At 45.0% G+C, this 22,467-nt stretch overlaps 1 protein-coding gene across 3 annotated transcripts in view; it reads right to left on the bottom strand.

Moving 5' to 3' along the window:
* RNF152 (ring finger protein 152) overlaps positions 1 to 20,838 on the bottom strand; it is a 66,620-nt gene extending 45,782 nt beyond the window's left edge. For 2 of the 3 annotated variants that reach the window (XM_090039322.1, XM_090039320.1), the window contains exon 1: positions 20,359 to 20,838. The gene's annotated coding sequence lies outside the window, so the exon portion shown is untranslated. Of the gene's footprint in view, positions 1 to 20,189 lie in introns of all 3 variants that reach the window. The other variant, XM_090039321.1, reaches the window with a different exon arrangement.
* Between the last annotated feature and the right edge of the window lie 1,629 nt (positions 20,839 to 22,467).

The following is a 22,467-nucleotide window of genomic DNA, read 5'->3' as shown; positions in this document are numbered from 1 at the left end:
TTCTCTTTTCTCCCTCCCTTTTTTCTTTTCTCTCTTCTCCCCCACCCCACAGCTGGATGCAGTCGTCTTTGCTTGCGAAGGACAACACACTAGAAAATGTATGGGAGGACAAACTGGAGACTCTCTGTGAGCATCCATTCACAATACTTTAGCTTAACATGCGATACTAAATAAATATTTTACTCCATAGCTTTATTCCACCATTCCACTAAACCAATTATTTGATCTTATCCTGGTAACAGGTAACCAGAACAAGGGAATGAAGAGCCATACCCACAGTTATACCTCCTCTTGGCATAAATTCTGATTAGTGGTAAAAAAGTAGCACCCTCAGCACATCCGAAAGGTTCTGGTTTTTTTACCAAAACTATTCAGATTACATTTTACTTACCCATCCCTCTCTCATTTTCTTCTCCATTTTTCCTTCTTTGCCATCAGAAAGGATATGGAAGAAAGGGGAAGAAAGGAGGGAGGTGGGAAAGGGAAATAACAGCAGCTTTTATTGTTCATCAAAAAGATGTCTTATTTTTAAAAAGGAGGGATTGTGAAGTCTCTCCCCACACCCCAACACACACCCCATTTTGTTTGGAAGAGGCAATTTTTCAGCTGACACACTGCAATTTCTGATAAATGAGCTGTGAGTAAAGGAGCCTGGGTATAATCAAGGCACGGGTCAAGTTTTCTTCCAATTTAATATACAAAGCAAATACATGGAAAACTGACCAGGATCCATTCAGTATCATCACTACATTTTCTCCTCTAAGAAGGCTCTATATCTGCAGAGCCAAACAGCAGAAATATTAAGCATCTCCAAGTCAAAGCTAACCTGGGTAACAAAAGCTATTTTTCTGTCTTCACCCTTATGAACAGCAAAGCATAACATAGTTACTGCTTTCCTCCCCCACTACAGTTTTGCAAGATAATAAATAAGATTATGAATGGCGGCATGAACAGCATGTCATATCAGTTCCATGAAAACCCTTTCTACTTAATACCAGTTTTCTACAAGTCTGATGAAAGTCATGCACACAGAGTCTCAAATTAATCATCTCATCTCTAATGCAAATACACAGCTTGGCCTCTAATCAAGCATCTTCTAGGAAATGATATAACACTGGACTGCAGAACCCTATGCAGGGAAGCTCCTGTATGACTCCAAAGTAGGTAGCCTTACCACCATTATGCTATAAATTCCAACCTGTGTAAACTGTCAGCTAAGGTCTATTAAGCACGTCTACGTATCTTACATCTAAGGTCTATTCCATCTTCATGAATGTTGATGGACCCCTTTCAGGCCATCACACTGTAGCAAAATGAAAAAGTCATGCAGTTCTTCAAAAGCTTATGGCAGCAGTTCCCAAATAGGGTCGCAACTTCAGGCAGGGGGCACCTCAGCTTGGCAGCCATGGTGGCACAGTGCTCCCACCTATGCCAGGTCCTGCCCGCTGGGCAGCAGGGCAGGGAGCACAAGCCCACAGCAGGCAGCTTGCAGGTTGGGAGGGAGAGGCACTGGCAGGGTCAGGGTGCTGTAGGTCAGGAGTGAGAGGTCATGCTGAGGAAATGGAGTCATAAATGGGGTCATGCTGAGGAAGTTTGGAAAACAGTGGATTATGGTGAAATGAATAAAAAGAAAGTTGTTCCAGATAGAATCAAATAGCTTCAAGTTGCCCCATATTCATCTTTAATAGGCAATGCAGACTAGATAGAGCCCAGAAATTGTAACCAGAAAATCTCGGTTCTTTTACTACTAGTAATGCTTCTAAATGATTCAGTTTCTGCAGCTCTAAAAGGAAGATAGTGATGCTGACCTTCATAAAGCAATGAGATCAACTGATGAAAAGCACCAGAAAACAACTAAGCATTGTTTTTCCTCTTGTAGTGAATTTCTGCTCACAAAAGACATTACAGAAAGAAGTAATATATATAATTTAAACACAGACTATTCTGTTAGCCAGAGTGAGACATCCCTTGGTATTACACTTTTGTGTTGCTAACTGTTGCCGAATCAGCTGTTTTGTTTAAAGCTCCATGTCTTGGACCCAACTGATTACATAAGGAGCTTAGGTCTAATTTACAAAATAAACTTACAGCTCCCTGTGGTTACAGAGAAAAAGTTTGGAGTTGTGGCCCAAGTGCGACTTAAAGGCTTAGAAGACAGAAGGAAAATAAAAAGTCTCATGACTTTTTATGTCAGTCTCATGATTTCTTAATATTCAGACCAAAAATGTGTTCTCAGGAACCTCTGCAAAGCAAATGCTGGGACATCCCTCTCACCTGAGTCTCAGAGGTGCTGAGAAATCCCTGATCCCACCAAAGTCAACAGGAGCTACAGGGGCACAACGCCTCTAAAACACCAGTTGCTGGATTTCAACAGAGATAACTATAGCACAGCAATTCTCAACCAGGGTGCCAGGGCACCGTGAGGTGCCGCCACATCCTCTGCAAGGTGATGTGTCAGGAGATCAGTAGATAAGCTACGCAGATAGGTACAGGCTCAGGCTTTTCCCTACCTGAACAACCCCCTACCCCCACTGCCTGGCCTCTCTGCATGGAGATAAGCACTGCAATATACACATTTGTTTTTGAAATTGGGTGCCACTCAATTCACAAAAGTTATGGGGGGCGTGCCTCAAGTCCAAAAGAGTTGAGAACAACCAGTGTAGCAAGAGTTAGGAAATGGGACTTAAAGTGCTTGGGAAAATAACACAGTGACATTGTTTGAAAGTATAATCCTTTCTAAAAGGGTAATACTTGAAGGCACATCTCAAAATTTTCAGTCGAGACACTGACATGAATAGTTCAACAGCTCCTATTGACGCACTAGGTTACAGTACCACAGGAGCCACTGTTAAAAAAGTCGACATTTTCCAAGAGATATCCCAGCTATTTTTTAATTGCAGGGATAACCCATAGTATCGTCAATGCTTCTGCTGGCAGCTCTTGACTTTTTAACACAAATTGCAGTACAAAGGGAATTCCTCCAGTCAGCAATGGCAGTGGTAGCCAAATACCACATCTGGCAAGTAACAACGTATAGCAAAGCCTTAACACTGGTGTGCATGTAAACAGTACATTCCCTAGAGACGTGGTTGAAATATTTTCAAAGCAAACAGCTCAAAGGGTTTTGTCACTGAAGATGTCAGAAGAATACAGTGATCTGCCACTCATTTTCAGCACTTCCTGACTATTCATGTAGAAGCTTCTGGAACTAGGAGGAACCACAGCCTGCACAACCATCTTTCCTGGAGATAGGGAAGATAGCTTCTGGGGAAGAAATTGGCCTGATCTGAACAGTCATCCAGATTTTACATCTCCCACCTTCCCTTTTCTTCTTTCAAAATGTCCGAACTCATTAAAATCAGAACCAGAACTGTAGTTAGAGAATCAAGAACTAAAATATGGGAAGAGAGTCTGTTCCTACCACTGAGGTAGAAACCTTAGAAGCAAGCTTATTCTCACACAGTTTACAGCCCAGATCCAAAAGGCATTGGATAAAGGGAACTCCAGAATGATAATCTTTTAGGGTTTGTTTATGCAATTCAATTTTTATAACACCCTTCTTTAAAATCCCAAGCATTTCCCACAGATGTCACTGCTACAAACCAGCAACAACTCTGACTTACACCAGTGGTGCTCAACCTTTTTGCTAGGTGGTCCAGATGGGCAGTGCCCATTCCTTCCACAGGCCAGATCTTGCCAGTGGTCCCAGAGACGGATGGCGGGGGGAAGTCCAGCACATATCCAGCCCTGCAGGCCCATGGGGCAGGGGGGAGGTGACATGGCCAGGCCCAGTCCAGCCCCGCAGGAGGAAGGGAGCATGGTCTAGCCCTAACCTGGTGGGCCAGAAGGAAAGGGGCATGGCCCAGGACCAGAGCCATCCCTAGCAATGTGTGGGGTCTGGGACATATCAGCAGAGTAGAGAAGTGGGAAGGGAAGTTGGCAAGCAGCCAGAGGTGGCAGCGCTTGGTGGCAGCAACAGAGCCAGCGGCGCTCAGCAGTGGTGGCACATGGAGGCCACGGTGGGACCTATATGGCACTGACCATGGGGCCACCAAAGCATTGGGCCCAGGGCAGTTGCCCTGATCTGCCCCACCGTAGAGATGGCCCTGTCCAGGACCACTGGGGAAAGGAGGCATGACCTAGCCCCACAGAGAGAAGGGGGCGCAACCTAGCCCCAACTCTGCAGTGTGCGGGGCAGGAGCATATGGCCTGGTCCCAATGTGGCCATGCAAAGAGAGGGCATGGCCGGGCCTGGCTCCAACCTGCTGCACGAGGCTTGGGATTTTGACAGCATGGAGGGGTGGCAGTATTAACTGCCACTGCTTGCCCTCTGCCAAATTTCCCAACCCATCAGCCAAATCTCAAGGCTCCATGGGCTGTATTTGTCCAAGGGCAAGGGTTACATCTCTCTGCCTCCCATTTGTGTTAGCAGCCATATTTTCAAGGGGTGGCCTCCTGGCAATCATCCGCTCTATGACTTGCCTAATATTATATTACTTTGGGGAACTGTGCATAGAAGGGAAGGTTTATCACTCTCTAGGGAATAGGCTATGGAGTAACTGTCCCTGGGCAAGGAGGCAAGCAACTATCTGAGGCAGAGGCAAAGTAATTGCTTCAAGAAGACAATAAATGGAAACAAGGAGAAACTTGCTGTGGCTTTTGATAAAATCCCACAGATATTTTGAAAGGAACAGGAGGAGGTAAAGGAGCACAAACGATGCAGATCCTATGGTTAATCTGAGAGGCAGTAGGCGTGTCTACATGTACAATTAATGCACGCATCTGAACGTGCACCCATCAGAAGCAAATCTGCTCCCAACCGGAGCTGTTCTGTCTAGGGCTGTTCCTGCCCTATTCTGCACCCCCTGTGGCATCCAGGGGGAGCTCCAGGGTGCCAGCCCTGTGCTGGCAGGGGGCACAAGGGCTGGTCCCAATCTCTGAGGGGCAGGCAAGAGCTGTCCCAGCTTAGCAGGGCACTGCCTGCCAGCCACACGGTGCTTGGGACCAATTCCAATCTCTACAGGGCTAGGAAGCAGCTGCCCAGCAGCTGGGACAGCTCTCCCCAGCTCGTGGAGATCAAGACCCATCCCAATATCCACATGGCTGGCAGACAGTGTTCCACCAAGCCAAGACAGCTCTTCCCTGCCACCCCATGGCTCCTTGCTTCCTAGGCTGACCAGGAGCAACTTGCTCCTGGTCAGCATCTACACATGCATTTTGGTGCATTCATTTAATGCACCAATTTCTAGTACCTGTATCTACCAATTCCTTAAACCATGTGCATAGACAGGCACCCTCTCCTGGCCCCCTACCACTACACTAGGAGGCATGGACAGTGTCCCCCTCAAAGCACCTGCCCTAGGCTCCCCTACTTCACCATGCTGTGGGTTTCCCAAGGATCATGCACTATACTACCTGACCCCACCCTTTTGGGAGGCCATAGAAAGCAGAAGCTGGAGGAAGTAGTGGCAATCCAGAGATCCTGGCTGCAGAAGTCAGAGCAATAGTGGGAGTGGTGGCCTGGTAGGAGTTTGGAGATCACAGTTATACCCTTCCTGGGCAGCATGCAGCCCTTAAGCTCCCAGTTGGGCAACAGGCCTTAAACCAAAAAGCTTTGTTGGCCCAAATCCTCATTGCATTGTTGAGATAAAGCGTGGACAATTTCATTCCAGAAGAGAGGAGTTGAAAACATTTAGTCCAGGGGTAGGCAACCCCTGGCATGGGTGCCAGAGTGTAGCATTCAAAGGTATTTTGCTGGCACGCATGCCTGAGGGCAGACGGCAGGGAAGGGGCCAGGGCTGCACTGCCTCAACAAGGATCGGGCACCTCGTGGCTCATCCCCCATACACCCCAGGCATGCCAACATCTTACAAGTCGAGGTTGTGGACGGTTTGGGCACTCTGCCCAAAACATTGCTGACCCCATATCTAGTCCTAAGGGAAGAAGTAGTTAAAGAAAATCAAAGTGGAACAGGGTCTGGTCCAATTTTACATGAAACGTACTCCAGCAAGACTGGTTAAAGTAAAGAAACTCAAGGTAGATATCCAAAACAAAATTACATTTCCATAGCCACATGCAAGAATTTCTTTTGGCTTCCCAGTTCTCAATAAATCTTGCTATCTGCTCTCTTAAGCTAGTAGTTCAACTTTACTCAGCATGTCGCAAAAGTTCATTGTTATGTTATTTTTTTGCCAGTCCTTTTCTTTAAACACCTGAATGCATTTTTCCACTCAAACTACTTGACCCCATTTTGGGTAACGTTGTCATTAGTGTCACAATGAAATGCTTTTGTAATGTCAGTAGTCACCTATGAATGGTAGCTACAAAAAGAGTTCCATCAACAAGTGAACTACACTCTTCATGCTGTGAAGGTTCAAAATCTTCACACATGATGGAAAGTTTGGCATCTGAGACCTGGAAAATATAGTTAGAGATGCATGCTGTATTTTCCTCCTTCCTCAGGCTGCACAGGGACAATATTTCAGAGTAGATTTTACCAGGGTGATGGTGGCATAACATGCAGTACATCTATTGCAACCAAGTGAATCCAACAGAACCCAAGTATGGAATACTTTGGCATGAAAACCACTTTTGCTGAGCAATCTGCTGTACCATCTTTATCATATCCCTATAAGAAATCCTCATCTATGCAGTAACTTATGAGCAGACCACTGAAAAACCCTGAATGCAATTAAAATATGGGCACTTATGTTTCCCTTCCCTCTGCAATTTTATAATCCTCTCATCCATCAATTTTGAAAGAGTATTAATACTGGCATCAGCTGCTCCCAACCTCTTCTGCTGAGTCAGCTTTTTCAAAAGTCCTTTCCCTGCCTTTCAGCATCCAACCATAAATGTGGGATGGGGGGGGCAGGGCTTCCTGCTTCAGGGTTTAAAAAAAAGAAAGAGCAAGCAAATGCCACACCCAACATTGGCATTAACATGTAACGGAGCAAATGCTGATCTGGTGAGGCTATAACCATGTATACCTGTTCTGTCCATATATGTTTAAATCAAGGAAGACACAGACATGCACACATCAAAATATTTGTATCAGAGATGCATCATATTCAATGCATTCCAATCCAGACCTAAACTTATCCCCAGTTTAAGGCATTCATACCCATATCTGAGGTTTAGACCTCTCATAAGTTAAATATTTAAAAAAATTAGCTCCTCTTTGTAACTCTCTTAACTCAGGGCCTCGTTACATGGTGCACTTTATGCTGCTCAAATGCTGATCAGTATTAGTGCTAACTTAAGTTTGAAGCAGTCACACCTTAAGGCTAAAATTTTTTCAGACTGCCCCCCCGACACACACACACAGCTGTGACTTACCACTACAGAGCCAGCAAGCCAGGACAGGCTTCTATCCCTGTTCTAAACGTGAGTGTGTAAAAGACAGGTTGAGAAGAGGGTGGGAACATCAAGCTGGAAGGCCAAGAGATAATTGGCTGGGGTTGGGTAATGAAGTGGAAGGTACAAAGGAAATGAGGACGGGGAAAGAATGGTGAAATGAAAGAAGTCAGCCACTATAGGATACGTTAAACGAGAAGTTAAAAAAAAAAGAATTAAAAAATAAATAAAGAGGAAGTAAATGAAAGAAGGTCTCATGTTTTAATAAATTGGAATTTGGGATTGAGGTGTGGGGGATGCTGGTTGTGCTTCCTGGGGTGGCTGGGAGGTGGGAGCAGTGAGGGAAGGTGGCTTTGGGGACCCGAGAAGAAAGCCCCAGCTCATGGGGTCCCAGCCCCCTACCCTGTTCCCCCTCAACCCCTAAACCCAACTCCTGGAGCTGTCCGTGCCCTGCATCTTGGCTAGCTGCAGGCTGTTTGCACAGGGTTGCACCCCTGGGGGTAGGAACGTCACACCCCCCCAGAGGCAGGAGGGGGAGTTGCCTTGGTGCCAGAACCGTCCCCTGGGTAGCAGAGTTCAAGGGATCTAAAGTTTGTCCGTACAGAACAGGAGGGTGGGGGAGGGGACACTGCATCCTGGGATGCTAAAGGACTGCAACTTGGGCAGCTCAGCTATGGGGAGTGGTCAAACATTAATGGAACGTGAGCTGGGTAACACTGATAAGAAATAAAACTGCCCTAGAGTGGCATAACTTTAAGCTGCCTAAAGTGTGCTTAAAACTAGTTTCAGGTGTCAATATGTGGGCAATCCAGGGGTTAAGATCTCCAGGAGCAACCTTAAATTAATGTGTAACAAGGCCCTCAGAGGCAAGGTTCTAAAATACTGCCTTATATCACCACAGGAAACTGATTTACACATTTCAAACACTTGAAGTACTTTATTTAAATAAACGCACATAATTTGTTAGGTCTAAATGTTCAAGGCATTCTGTTCTAGGGAGTCAAAATTATATTATATGTTTGATATGCGTTGTTATTTACAATCCTGATGTATGCCAACACACCCAGCCACTTCAGCTGAGCTGGAAAACAGGGTTGTGTTGTGTTTGTTTTCTAATCGCAATTATTTCATTATGGGCCAAGCTGCTCTGTTTCAATATCAGTGATTTTTTTTATCTAATATCATACACACATTTCTGTGCTTGAAGCCACAAAGCATTAAAAGAAAGCCAGTTGTCATGCTGATTTGATAAGACTTGGAGATATCTGGTTCTCTCATTCCCTGCTCCATTGAGGGGCTGACAAACAAAAACATTAGAGACCCATATTAAGCTCATCAGAGATTGCAACTGAATTGGAAGCCAACAGAACATAGGATTTGTGCATGATTGGTGGAGGTATCACCTTTTATTCACAAAGAAAATGAAACAAGAAATTCAGTACCCCATCTGTCTCACTCTCTTATAAAAAGAAACCAAATATAAACCACGCACTCTGCCCCCTAAGGTGATATGTCCACTGTGGAAAAAGATACACAAGACCATGAAATACTACATGGACAAAAATTCTAGACAATAGCATACATCACAATATATCTTTTAGCTGTAAAGTATTTTTATAGGTTTGGCCTAAGTCCGTTTGATCATTTATCTACTCTTGGATCTCAGAAAATTTTAGTAGAAATGGATGCTCTGGATACCGAAACAGACAAAGATCAATGGTATTTGGATTTGAGATTTTGGGTTGGGCCAGCGTGGTTTGAACCAGCGACCTAGATTTTGAGTTCAGATTCCATACAACCCCAACAGTATATCTAGTTTCAAGCCATGCAACGCAAGCTGTGGCTGTGAGATTTTTTCATATTATTCATACTGCAGGAAGTACCACCTCTAGTTAAGGAAGCCCAACATTTCCAATTACAAGACCCTATTTTCAGTTGTTTATACCTATTAATTTTGAACCGTTCATAATAAAATATTCATTAATATCTGCCTTAAGATGATGATTTTTTAATGTTTTTGCTAAAGAGAGTTCATTCATGCTAGTTAATGTGCTTTGGGGGGAATATCTTTTGCTCTTTTAAAAAAAATTGTTACAACCTCTTGGCACAGAAGTCTTGGCAGCCCCACTCTTACTTTAGAGAAGTTAACTTCAGATTTTGGAAAGATGGCCTTCCTAATGTCTAAGTGCCTTTTACTGTTCCCACAAAAATCTACCTAAATTGCTCTTCTCCCCTTCCCCCCCATACAGAGCAAAACAAACTCTACTAAATATGTGAAAACGTGTTCTTTGAGTTAGTTAACTAACTTGTCTAAAAGGTTTCATCTGCACTGAGCATGCTCTAAACACTAGCCTCTGCCTTTTACCACAGAATAACCTAGTGTGAGCTACCCTAGGGCTCCAGGTGCTGAAAAAGCCTTTCCCACCTGCTGTGACACTCGGTACAGGGACAAAGCAAGGAGACTGTGTATCCTGTGATCTTAAAGTCCCCAGGCTACACACAACAGCAAAGAGGAAGCAATCATACTGGGATACAGAAGACTAAGAAAAGGATTTCTTGGCATGAAGTAGCATAAGCCACAGGGCAAGAAGAAAGTGGGGAGGTGAAGACAGGAGGATGCTAGGTGAGAGGCAGATATGGGCTGAAGAACAGCAACTAGGGCAAGTGTTATCAGATAGGAGTTGGAAAAGGGAGCAGAAGCCATTTTGGCAGGAGGTGAAGGAGTACTGAACAAGAAATGAGAGGACTGGGGCAGAAACCAGGGAGGGGTGGAAAGAACCACTAAAGTACAGGGAGACCACTAACCAGAGACCACTGGTTATGGAATGGAACCTAGGATTCCTGAGTCTCAACCTTCATTTGTCATCTGCAAATAGCTGCAAAACCCATGGACAAAACATGGGACTTAATGGGGAAGTCATCCTCTTCTGCTGACTGCTCCACAGAGAGTGCCACCACTGTTACCAGGGATTCTGGGAGTGACTTGGTGTATAGGGCTGCACCCTGCTGATGATCCCAGCTAGAGGTCAGTACTGGGAAGTTCCTCCTGTCCCATCAGGAAACGACACAAAACTACATCTATTCTAAAAGAAAGCTAAGGTTACAGACTCAGGCACTCATCAAAAGTCAAGAAGTGCTAGACTGAAGATTTCCCGGATAGCCTTAAATCTGCCCCTTTTGTGTACATGCAGCTAGGCATTCTGTAATTGTGACCACATACTATTTTTACTATGAGGCACATGGTGCTCTGGGGATGAATCACAGCTGTGTACCACAGGAGTCTGCTGTCTGTAGGACCTGTTGCAGTTGGGGAATTTGGAAGGTGCGTAGTAAACAAGTCACGGTAGAACAGAAGGAAAAAAAACTAAAAAAAGATAGCCTCTTAGTTAAGGAAGCTGAATGTCATCTTAAAAAGCTAGGTTTATGCCCTGTCTCAGAATCCCTGGGTGGTGCTAAGCAAGTCACTTATGAGATTTTCTCAGGTGGTTACCAACTGTGTATTTCTCACTTTCTGAAAACCCCATCTGACGTAACTGGGCCCCAACCTGTAGAAGTTCTGAGCACTTGCACATGAGTAATGGATGTGTTTTAAATGCATGAAGTGTTACATAACATTAAGCATTCTGCAATACCAGGCCCAAAACTTTCTGGTTGGGCAGCCCAAATCTTGAATATTTTGGCCTTAACCTCCTTGCATCTTGGTTCCTCAGCTATCAGATGGCTAGCAGCTACCTATTTTCAAAGGGAGGTTTTGAAGGTAACAGTTTTGTTAAGCACTCAGATACCTCCGAGTACCATAGAAACCCCCCTCAAGGAAATTAACAACTCATCTAGTGCAGGGCTCAAAACGTGTGGACTTGACCAGAAACTGGAATGCAAAGGAGAGAGAAAAAAATAGGGGGGCAGGATTGTATGATGGGGGAGGGGAGGGTGTGTGTGTGTATATGTTCACAGAAAGACACACCACATAATATTTTTTGATATATAGAATAGTGAGTTCAATTTTACATGGTGCAAGTTTCCTATTTATATATAAAAATAGTATAATTCTGGGTGTGAAAAATAGTATGATAATGGATTACACACAATCTCATATATATATATACATACTTACATACATATACGTACTCACACATACACATATATGCACATACACACATAGAGACTCCTGCTACATACATATGCTCATAAGGGAGCAGAATTAGGGTTATATAGACAACCTCATTTCTGGCAAATGCTAACTTTTAAAGATTTGACCTTGGCTTTTTATGTTCTTAAGTAGTTTCAGTGTAACAATTATGAATTCATGTGTCAACATCTTTTCAGCATTAATAACATGTAGAACAAATGGTGCACAGAAGAACTGATACATACAGCATATGGCTATGAATTGTGTGTTTTTTCTTTCACTGTTATGGGGAGAGAGGTATTTTAATTTTTCTTTGAGTTTACTTTTATATGCCAACTGCAAAATGAGCACCATTAGGTGGATGCATTACTGGTTGCACAACCACAGGAAAAGAGTAGCTTTTAATGGATAATGACAGATAGACAGAAGGGTTCAGTAGAGGTCTGTTCTGGGTCATCCAGTGCTGTTTAAGATTTTTTTTTTTTAAGTGAACTGAATGTTAGCATAGTGTATCCTGATCGAGTCTGGAGAAAATACAAACCTGGAAGGGGTTGCAAACTCTTTGAAAAACAGGATGAACATTCAAAGCGATCTTGATAATTTGAAGAACTGCACTACAGACCACAAAAATAAAAGTCAAAAACAAATATAAGGTGTGGGGAGAAGGAAAAAATACCCAAAATTTAGGAAGGGAAATAGCACTGCTGAGAAGCATCTAGGACTTTAGGTAGATCATCAGCTAAACATGAGTCAGCAATGTGAGCTTCCCACAAAAAAGGCAAATGTAATTTCATGCTGCAGATTACAATGTCAATTTATTCAGCCCTGATTAGGCCTCAGCTAGGGTACTGTATCCAGTTCTGGGCACCAAATTTTCATAAGGATGTAGAAAAATAAGACAGCATGTAGAGGCAAATGACAAAGTTGATAACAGGGGTGGAATGCAAGCCATATAAACAAAGGCTGAAAGAATGAAGTATGCTTAGTTTGGAGAAAAGGAGATTAAGAAGGGACAAATAACAGTTTTTAAGTATTTGAAAGGATGCCATAAAGAAAAAGAGAAAAATGGTTCTTCCTTGCCACAGAAGACAGGACAAGAGGCAATGGGTTTAAACTAAAGCAGAGCAGATTTTGACCAAACCCCAGAGAAAGTCTCCTAACTGCAAGGACCACAGGACAACAGAACAAGCAGCAGAGGGAAGCTATGGAATCTCCTTCACTGGAGAGGCCCAAGAAAAGGCTGAGCAAGCATCCATCCAGATTGTTTTAGGAATAAATAGCACATCCTGTAAGGATACAGGGGACTGAACTAAATCAGGTGCATCATACTCACCCTGGATCCAGGCTGGATCCAGACTGTAGGCCTCCCTTATGGGACAGATCCAGCCTGGAACATGGGGTGACAGGACCAGTGGGCACAGGAGGGGATAAAAGGGATTGGTGGCAGGACAGGCAGTGGGGAGGGCAGCTGCAGTGCTGACAAGGCTGTGTCAGCACAGCCCTCCCTACCCTCCTGTTGCAAATGGCCATAGGCCCCAGATTTCGCAGCAAACCATACTCCCTTCACTTGCGGTAGCCTTCTGGTAGCCCAGTAAGCTAGATGAAGCGATTGCACAGGCTGGATCCAGCCCGTGGGCTGTACGTTTGATTCTCCTGGACTAGAGGACCATTGAGGTGCCTCTCAACCCTACTGAAACAACTGAACATACTGAAATGAGAGTGGGTTTAAAAAAATCACATTTTGAACCTGTACCAATGTTATAGTACTTTTAGTGGGGCATTCCACACACTCAGAAAAGGAGCAAGTTATCTTCCTCTTCCAGATACGGAAACAGCAACCACTAAGAAAGTGACCTCACAGGACTGGAACACAGATGCTCCAATAAGCAGGTCTCTATTCAACTCACCACACCATGGTACCTCCCATATATATAAACCCATTTAAATAGAAATATTTCCTTTAACTGCAATGTTAAGATAAAGCTCACAGCCTGCAGGTTTTTGTTATTGGTATATTCAGGCAACAAACAAACAATTTGTAGTCATGTGTCCTGGAAAATACAAGTACAAGCAAACGTTACGGTTGTGTGCATTCATTTCAGGGAAAAACTAATTGTCATATTGGTTTTCAGAGTATATTAATCTCTGTGCCTAGGATTTCATGCAAATTGTCATTACAGCCTCCAGAGCTAGCAAAGTTGGACTCGGCCAACTTCAACAAAGAAAAGCAGAAAATGCAACAAACTTATGCTTTATTTGCAGGCAGTGTTAGCAGCAGACAGAATCTGATCCAATATCTACCAGATGAATTTTATCCTTTAAAACTGTTGCTGTTCAATACACACAATACACAACGTTTAGAGGATCGTTTTAAATAAATCATTTTACCTACACAGATATGGTCTCCAAGCGCTACTAGTTCCTTTGCCCCTAGCAAGGGATACTTAACTCCCACCATGCCTTTCATCACAAAACACACCCACAACCACTGGGTATAAAATTATTATCATCAACTTCCTTTCAACCAATGAGATCTTGCCTATCACTCCAGGCCCTGTAACCTTGCCACCACATTCAACAATACCTTCTAAGCTCAATTACAGAATAGTCTCACTTAATCAGAGCACTGTGCTGCTTGCTTGCTGTTTTGGCATCAGACTTTTACAACTTGAATAAGAAGAACATCCAGAGTTAAATGTAAAACAGTAACAAGAACAAAAAAGCAAGAGTTCAAATTCATTTCTGCTTCTACATTTCCTGCAGTCTCCTCAGAGGCACCTGGTAATAGCTATTGTTAGAAAAAGGACTGTATAGAACAACCAGTCTGATACACTGTGGCAATTCTGTATCTCTTGTCTATAAAATAGGAATATACTATTACAGAAGCAATAGCATGTGTTAGCACACTACAAGAAAGGGAACTAAACAAACAGTTATTCCACTTCCCACAAAAACGTTTCCTAAATGCTATACACACATTGACCACTGGGTCACATGCTTGTGTATCATGCCACCTTCTCTGCCCAAGCCACAAAACAAAGCAGTTCTCTTACAGCCTCGGCCAGAGAACGTGGTGTAAGGACCAGGCCACAGATGGTCTGGACCAGAGGTTAGGCCACTGGAGAACCACAGAATCCAGAGGAGTCCAAATCACCACCCAAGTCAAGGATCAGGAGTCAGACTGAATTATCAAAGCCCAGAGGAGTTCCCAAAAAGCCAGAGTCCAGAGACAGAGTCTAGCAAGGCCAGAAGCCCAGTAACCAGAGCACATGGGATTCAGGGAGGCTCACTACAGCAGACATTCAGACAGCACTGTTGGCTGGCCTGGAGTCTGCGGCCACAGGCAGACTTAAATGGGGAGGCTGCTTGCCCCAGAAGTCACTCAAGAAGCTCCAGCTGTGGCCAGCTGATTTACAGCCTCATGCAGTTTTGGCCAAGTAGGCAACTGGCTGGACTGCCTGTTGGGGCCCTGACACATGGCTTCTTTGCCCCAGCTATAAATCCTTGCACTCTTTGCTGTAGAACAGCGGTGTCAAGCCCATGGGCCAGAGCTGCTTGCAGGTCTCAGACTGAACCCACACACTACCTGCACAGCACCCTAGCCTGGCCTAACATGCTACGTGTGTGACAAGACATCTTGGCCCAAGGGAGCCAGAGATTTCTAGAGGAGAGGTATCACTCATCAGGCTGCGAAGCCAAATGAGGGGCATGAGACCAGTCCACGGACCATATATTGGGTCCACAGACTGATCTCACATGCAGCATGAGCCTGCCCTGGCCCCGAGTGCTCCATGCAGGAGTGCAGGCTGTCTGGCATACAAACACCAGGTGTTTTGTGGTACTGGAGCTGGGGAACATGCTGCACATGGTGCCAATCTGAGGACCTGGTACGGCTTGTTGACTGGCTCTGTGCCCCTCACTTGGCCTTTGGGATCTGATGAGTTTGACACCTCCCATCTACAAGTCTGTGGCTTCCTAGTGTTAAGATGGTGTCTGTCACACCCATAGTGGCACAGAGGTGTCTGAAATGCAGATTTCCCTTCAGTGACAGTTGCCCAGTGGCAATGTATATGGAACTAAGGTGGTCCAGAGCTATATGTGTGGGTCTGAAGAGCCAGGCTCTGGATCAGGGAGGTGTAACAGACTGTACCCTGTGCAGATCAAGACAAAGAGTGTGGTTGTATACTCCAGGCTCGTCTCTAGAGCCCCACCACATTTATTCCTACTTCTGTGCCTCGAAGAATCATTCACTTCTAGTTTAGCCTAAGGCCAGGTCTACACTAGTAGAAGTTTTATCAGTCAACCATTTAGTGAAAACACAGCTTAGCTCACGAAAGAAAAAAATACTCTTTTCCTCATGTTGTTTATATCAATTCCAAACAAAATAAGCAAAAGCAGCAAAAGCACTTCTATGTCAGTGTTGCTGGATCTATACTAGAGCTCTTGGCAGTATAAAAGTGATGCCAAAAAAAATCTTATCCCTCACTGACAGAACCACATGAGCAAAGGGTCTCAGTGTAGACCTGGCCAAAGGTAATGCTAGAAAAAAAAATAATTAAAGACTGTATTCTCTCACATGGCCACTTCGGAAAAACATTTGGAGCCAAAACCCATTTCCCAGTGCAATCAAAATTGCTGTGGACTTCACTGAAATCAATGGGGATGACAACATTTGTAAAAACCCACGTGCATGTACAGAGTGGCATGCACAAAGCACCAATGCACACGAGGGTAGCCTTTACACAAATCTAACCCAGGTTGTACTTGCACAACACTTCAATTTGTTGGGGCCTCAGGATCTTGTTGGCACAAGGAAAGCAGGCTCTGTGCGAGACAGCTTGTCTACCACCTTTCACTAACATCTCAGGCAATTTAACTCAATTTAAGAACAAAAACAAACAAACAAAAAAGGTTAAACTTGGATTGTCTTCCAACTGGTTGATCAAGATGTCCTGTCTTGTAATTATTTCTCAGGAAGGAACTCCCTACCAAACTCTTCCCCAGTGAGATCTCTGCACCAGGCAACATGCTTTTCAGTTCCTTTTATACCTCTCTGATTTCTCCTCAGATATGTTTGTGGCAGGGAGGGAGAGATGACAAATTCATTCACACTGGAAAAGTGCTTTGAAGTAAAGTGTTATGTCAGGGCTAAGTATTGCAAATCCACCTCAGCCATGGAAGCTGCTACCATCCCTCTGTAATTAATTATTTTTATTCTTGTAAGTTCCTCAGAAATTCCAGTCAGAAGGCTGATCTCATCCCAGAAACTTCAGTTTCTTTTTTTTGCCCCCCTCTGCTGTTTCCTGGTCAGGATTTATGGAACCATTTCTGTTCTAGGCCATGCCAGCTGGCCCAATATCTGTTACTTCAGGGACTCCACAGAGACATGACTCTAAATCTGCCAGGAAGCACTCACTGAGGACAAGGAAGACTTCCACTAATTCTCACTAGCCATTTTGGGATCATTTAGGCCTGCAATCAAACTACCTACCTGTCTCCCTAAAAGAGTTTCCACCCCTTAGAAGTGTTGCTACTACAGTTCAGGGCTGTGCAGCAGGCAGGTGCCTTTGAAAGCAGGGTCAACTCTGCTGCAGTTTTGAGTAATGCACATTTGAACGGGGTGGGGGTGGGAATCTGCTGAGAACTTCGCTAGATCCTGCATAATTAACTCAGAAAGATGAAAACTAGGAGGGTTTTCTTCAATGCTGTTTATTTTGACCGACTATGCCACAGAGCTGTGGCATTTCTGAGGGTTTCTGCTTCTTCAGAGAACTAAGTAATAGAAGAGCTGTTTGTGCAGAAAACGGTATCAGCAAAAGCAGGCAGACAACTATGGAGCAATTAAAAAAAAAACAGCTGTGGGATTTCTGTAGGGGATCTGCTCCAAAGTCCAGCTCAGATCCTAGCCTCTAAGCCAGTGGTCTCCAAAGTGGGGTGAGGGAAGAAAATATTAGAATTTCTATTTATATGTATATTTATATAAATATACATATACTGGGGGTGTGTGCTCAAAATTTTTTTACTGATAGGGGTGCACAAATATAAATATACATATATTGGGGGTGCGTGCTCAAAAATGTTTTACTGATAGGGGTGCGTGATCAAAAAAGTTTGGAGACCACTGCTCTAAGCCACTCTTATAAGCAGCAGTTACATACTGAACTTAAAAACAGGAGAGATTTTGAAGTATGCTGGGATCTCTCTCTCTCTTTTTTTTTTTTTTAAATAGACCCTCTATGATGTCCACCAAAGAAACTGAACTCAAGTTAATTCAGGAATTTATTCAGGGAAGTAACCATATTGAAGTCAGCGGAACTGTTTGCCTGAATAACTGCTGGGCAATATATGTATGAGTTACAGAACGAGCTGCTAAATATATTTATATAAAGATCACAGAACCGGATGCTAAATACATTTACATAGAGATCTTTTTCTGGGTAATGAGGATCAGACTCTAAATAAATAAATAAATAAATAAATAAATAAGTGTCCTACAGTTAGGTGCCCAAATAGGCAGGCACTTTTTCAAGTGTCAGTAGTTTCCATGGGCTTCAGCAGAGTTGCACCTAATAAATCTCACATTCATTGTGACCTGATATCTTTGAAGCAACTTCAGTACTTCATTTGGTTCTTAACACAAATGCTGCCTAAACTTAGATAGGAGCCCAAGTCACATGGGACCCACTGACTTCAAGTGAGATTTTGGCACCCAGGTGCTTAGGGCCCAATGTAAAGTGGAACTTAAGTTCTCAAGTCACTTAATGAAGCATTTCCCTGTTAGTTAATTGGTCCTTATTACAATATTGTTGCCCCCATGCTTCAGATGGAAGACCCAGTCCTTCAAGCACTTACTACAATTTCTTGCCTTGTGTCCTAAGACTTCAAATCAGTACCAAGGCCTTCCTGGGCTAAACACTGTGCTAATATAAAAGAAACAGTCCCTGTCCCAAGAGCCTTGCAGTGAACAATCTTGACCATGAAAACACTTGTGTAAGTTCAGTTTTACACAGGTACAGTTTTCCTCGATCTCAGCAGGACTACTGACCAAGGTAGTCAAGTATGGGCTGAAGCATGTGCAGTTATAGGTCTTAACAACATTCTGCTTGCAATTTCCCTGCCAAAGCAAACTCCCTGTGATTTCTCTGTGGATTCTAGGGGAAGAGCACTTCCAGGATCAAGCAGGAGGAAGCAAGCACAGAGAAGCCAGCAAAGTTGGTCACACAAGAGATCCAGTGGCAGAGCCAAGATTAGAACACAGTTCTCTGATCCATACTTAGTCTGGAAACTCATGACACCTCTTAATGATTAACCACTTGTTTTGTGTTACTGTGTTTACATACATGATTTACACACAGCTATATAAACATTGAAATAATATTTATTATCCTGATGCCATAAAGAATATTTAAAATGGGCATTCCAAGGCACTGGCCAATAAACCCAGGGAGACTGTGGGACTTGCCTCCCGCACTTTTGCCAGGTATGGCCTAAGCAACTTTTTTTGGTATAAAATAGAGACACTCAAAGCCTCCCATCAGTTTGTTTCACCCTTATGCTCTTGCAAGCTGTACAAACATCACCTTTGACAGCTGATAGGTGTTCCAGATAAACAACAGCACTATCTTCTCCGGGTTCTTAAATTTTAATGTCAGAAAAGGTGAGCGCACCAGGAGGATGAATTGTCACTGTATATCTATGGCCTGGCAACCTCCCAATAACTATGAATGGCAACGATACCAAATTGGTAGAACTCTGCAATCCCCAGTCATGGTGCCTTTTACTTTTCATTCAAGGAGAAAAGCAAATCCAATCACACACAATTACAATGCCACAAACAGCATTTTCAAGAATGGAAGAGAGATTTTTCTTCCTATTGTCCCATGCATTCTCCATTATAATTGGTCTCAACAGGCATTTCCAAAAGGCCTCTGACTTTAACCTAGACACACAACGGTTGAAAGAAAGACCTTCACATATAGCTTAAGTGACAAAGAAACATTTTTCAGTGGCCTTATAAATGATCAGAAAGTCTGAGGAAATTTCAGTCAGACAAGGACTATTTGTTTAAAGAGGGATAGCAAATCTTGGGCCAATTTTTCAGAGGAGGAGGAAGATGAAGACATATACTGCGAAACAAGGAGCTCATGAAATACAACGTCTCATAGTTGCATTCATGGGACCTTGTCAAAGCCTGCTTTCTTTGTTCTCTTCCTTCCACGCACGTATTCCACGCACCCTCAAAAAAAACACCCCTCCTGCAAGAGCAACGTATCACATGCATATCCCCCCTCCCCTGTTAAGCAAGTCCACCATTTGAATTAAGGAGAGGCCAACGGTGCACCGGGTCCAAACAAAGTCACTCCACAGCACTGCATGCTGAAACAAAGCACTTCGGCAACAGCAACAGCGAGTAGCAACATTTGGAAATCACATAGACCCCCTCCCCACCCCACCCCCACTTTTGCAACGCTGTCTCCAGATACAGTCTCTTATGCCACAACAACAAAGTCAAATCCAGCTACTGTGGGCAGACATCTGTCTAACCCTTCCTGTGCGACTGCTACCTAAAAAAAGATAAAGCCATCAGGGCGCTCTGCTCTCAACTCAGCAGCGGCATTTACAGGATATTTTCTCTTCTAACTAGCGTTATAAAGGGAGGGGGGAGGGGGAAACAGAAAGAAAAGATCAGGCTTTAAAAAGTCACCTGGGGTTTTGTGTTTTTTGCTGTTTCTTTTCTTCCTATTCCCCTAACGGGCTCAGACGCTCAGCATGCCTCCCTCAAGCGCAGGCATCACGCAGGCAGAGTCCGGGGCAGCGCTCGCACCTCGCCGCGCTCCCGGACCGCGGGGACTGACAGGCGGGTGAGGGATTACCTGGGTCTCGCCTCGCTGCTCCCCGCCTGCATGACGATCCCGAGCCGGGCAAGCGTTCAGGGCCCGGCGGGCAGGAGGCGACAGGCAGGAAGCCGCGCAATTGTGACAGAGCTTTGTTCTGCCTGCAGTGAAGTGCATGCAGCAAGGGTTAGACACAGCGGCAAATGATGACATCGAAAAAGTCGCCTTTTTTTTTGAAGGCTGGAGACACTGGGGGACGGGGGGGAGCTGCTCCCAATCCTCCAGAGGACCAAAGGGGGGAATGGAGATCAAGCGATCGATCAGCCTAGACTAAGTCCCCCCCTTCCCTTTTTTTTTTTTTTGCTGGCAAGCCGATTTAGTGGCGGAATCGAAAGGAGGGAGCCACCCTCGCGCGGTTCTCCCGGGGTCTCCCGAGCCCGGCGGGCAGCGCAGCGCAGCCCAGCCCGCCCGCGCCCGCGCCCTTCCAGCGGTCCCTTCGCCCCGGCAAGCAGGACCGGCCAAGCGCCAGACCCCGCGCGGCTGTCTCCTCCCCGCCGCCTCCTGGCCCCGCCTCCAGCCACAAAGGGGTGGAAAGCAAGCCCTGGGAGGACAGTGGGGCTGCCCCCCTGGGCACTGCCAGCTGCTCCCCAGCTCAGCCCCACTCTGCTCCTCCCCGCAGCCTCCTCTGCCCCTGAACCAGCCAGGTCTGAGCCTGCCTGCCGCCCCAGGAGTGCCTGGCGCTGGGGTGTCTTCCTCCCCACCCCACCCCCACAACGCCCCAGCCTGCTGGCGGAGACCTGGCAGCCCCCCGAGCTCAGAACGGGACCTCGCAAGCCCACCGACACAAGGGGGGAGCGAGTGAGGCAAGACTGCCCCCACTTCCTCACCACGCCTTGCCACCCCCTCCGGCCCAGTTCAGCAGGCCCATTTTGCAGACAGGGAAGCTGAGGCCCGGAGGGACAGGGAAGCTAGGTCACGGTCACGCAGCAAAGCCGGGTTTGGCACAGGCGTTCACCGCTCCCTGCATGTTTCTGCAGGCCCTGCCACCGCGCCCTCCAGAGAGTTGGCAAGGCAAGAAAGGGTGCTGTGCGTAGGACTGCGGCGTACTTAAGCTTATAGTTTCATAGTTGGTAGGGTCGGAAGGGACCTGAACAGATCATCTAGTCCGACCTCCTGCCATGGCCGGAAAGAGTACTGGGGTCAAACGACCCCAGCAAGGTGTTCATCTAAGCTTCAGCAAGGCTTCTGACCAAGTCCCACACAACCTTCCCAGAACAAAGGAGGGAAATGTCATCGAGACAAAACTACTACAGGCTGGACAAAGAACTGGCTTACCAGCTGCTGCCATGTCAAATGCAGTTACCACAAGTCAGACACCCCAGAAATTCAGGTCTTCAAACCACCAGTTCACAGAACAGCCTCCTGACTGTAGTCCCACCATGGAGCTGCTCCTCTCTTCCTCCCCCAGCACCCAGGAAAGCTCTCTCTGTTCACTGACTCCCAATAGGGGACATGGTCTAGGTAAGAATAGGTAGCTTTCTTTTATGTATATGCACACATGTGTATAATACATATAGGTATCATTGTATGTGTACATGCATATGTATGAGTATATACACCTAGCTTTTAAATACATAGAGAAGGATGGACATTTTGTGTTATAGTAACCAACAGGGTAGGTTATGTGTTCAACCTGTGTGTTTCTATAACTGACCCCCATAGCACATTAGTCTGCCACAGACTGGAAATTAAACTATGTGCCCAACTCAAGCTTGTTTGTTGTTTGAGTGACTTGTTTTTAGCTTTGGATGTCACCATTTTAGTCTTCAGTGACAGTCAATAGTATCATTGATCTACACCACCCCAGCAGTCTGTTGTGATGGCATGATTAAGATATACCAACTCCTATGATCAGCAGTACAATAGTGAGTAATATAGCTGGCATCTGTTTTTAACTTCTCAGCCTGAATGCCCAAGTACCCAATTATAGCTGGGTTGACTAAAGGCAGCTTTTTGGCAAGTGGCTGGAGCAAGGCTCAAATTCACATCATTGAACCACAAAAGAGAGAGTTGAACCCCTCTACCCCTGCAGTCCCAAAATAAATAGCTAACACAGGATAGATTCCTGCTTTCCTTACTCAGGAAAAA

Source organism: Crocodylus siamensis, chromosome 3, assembly GCF_052110815.1.
Source record: "Crocodylus siamensis isolate JL-2025a chromosome 3, ASM5211081v1, whole genome shotgun sequence".
Lineage (NCBI taxonomy): Eukaryota > Metazoa > Chordata > Crocodylia > Crocodylidae > Crocodylus > Crocodylus siamensis.
The sequence above is the reverse complement of the archived record's forward strand: the minus strand, read 5'-3'. Positions and strand labels throughout refer to the sequence as shown.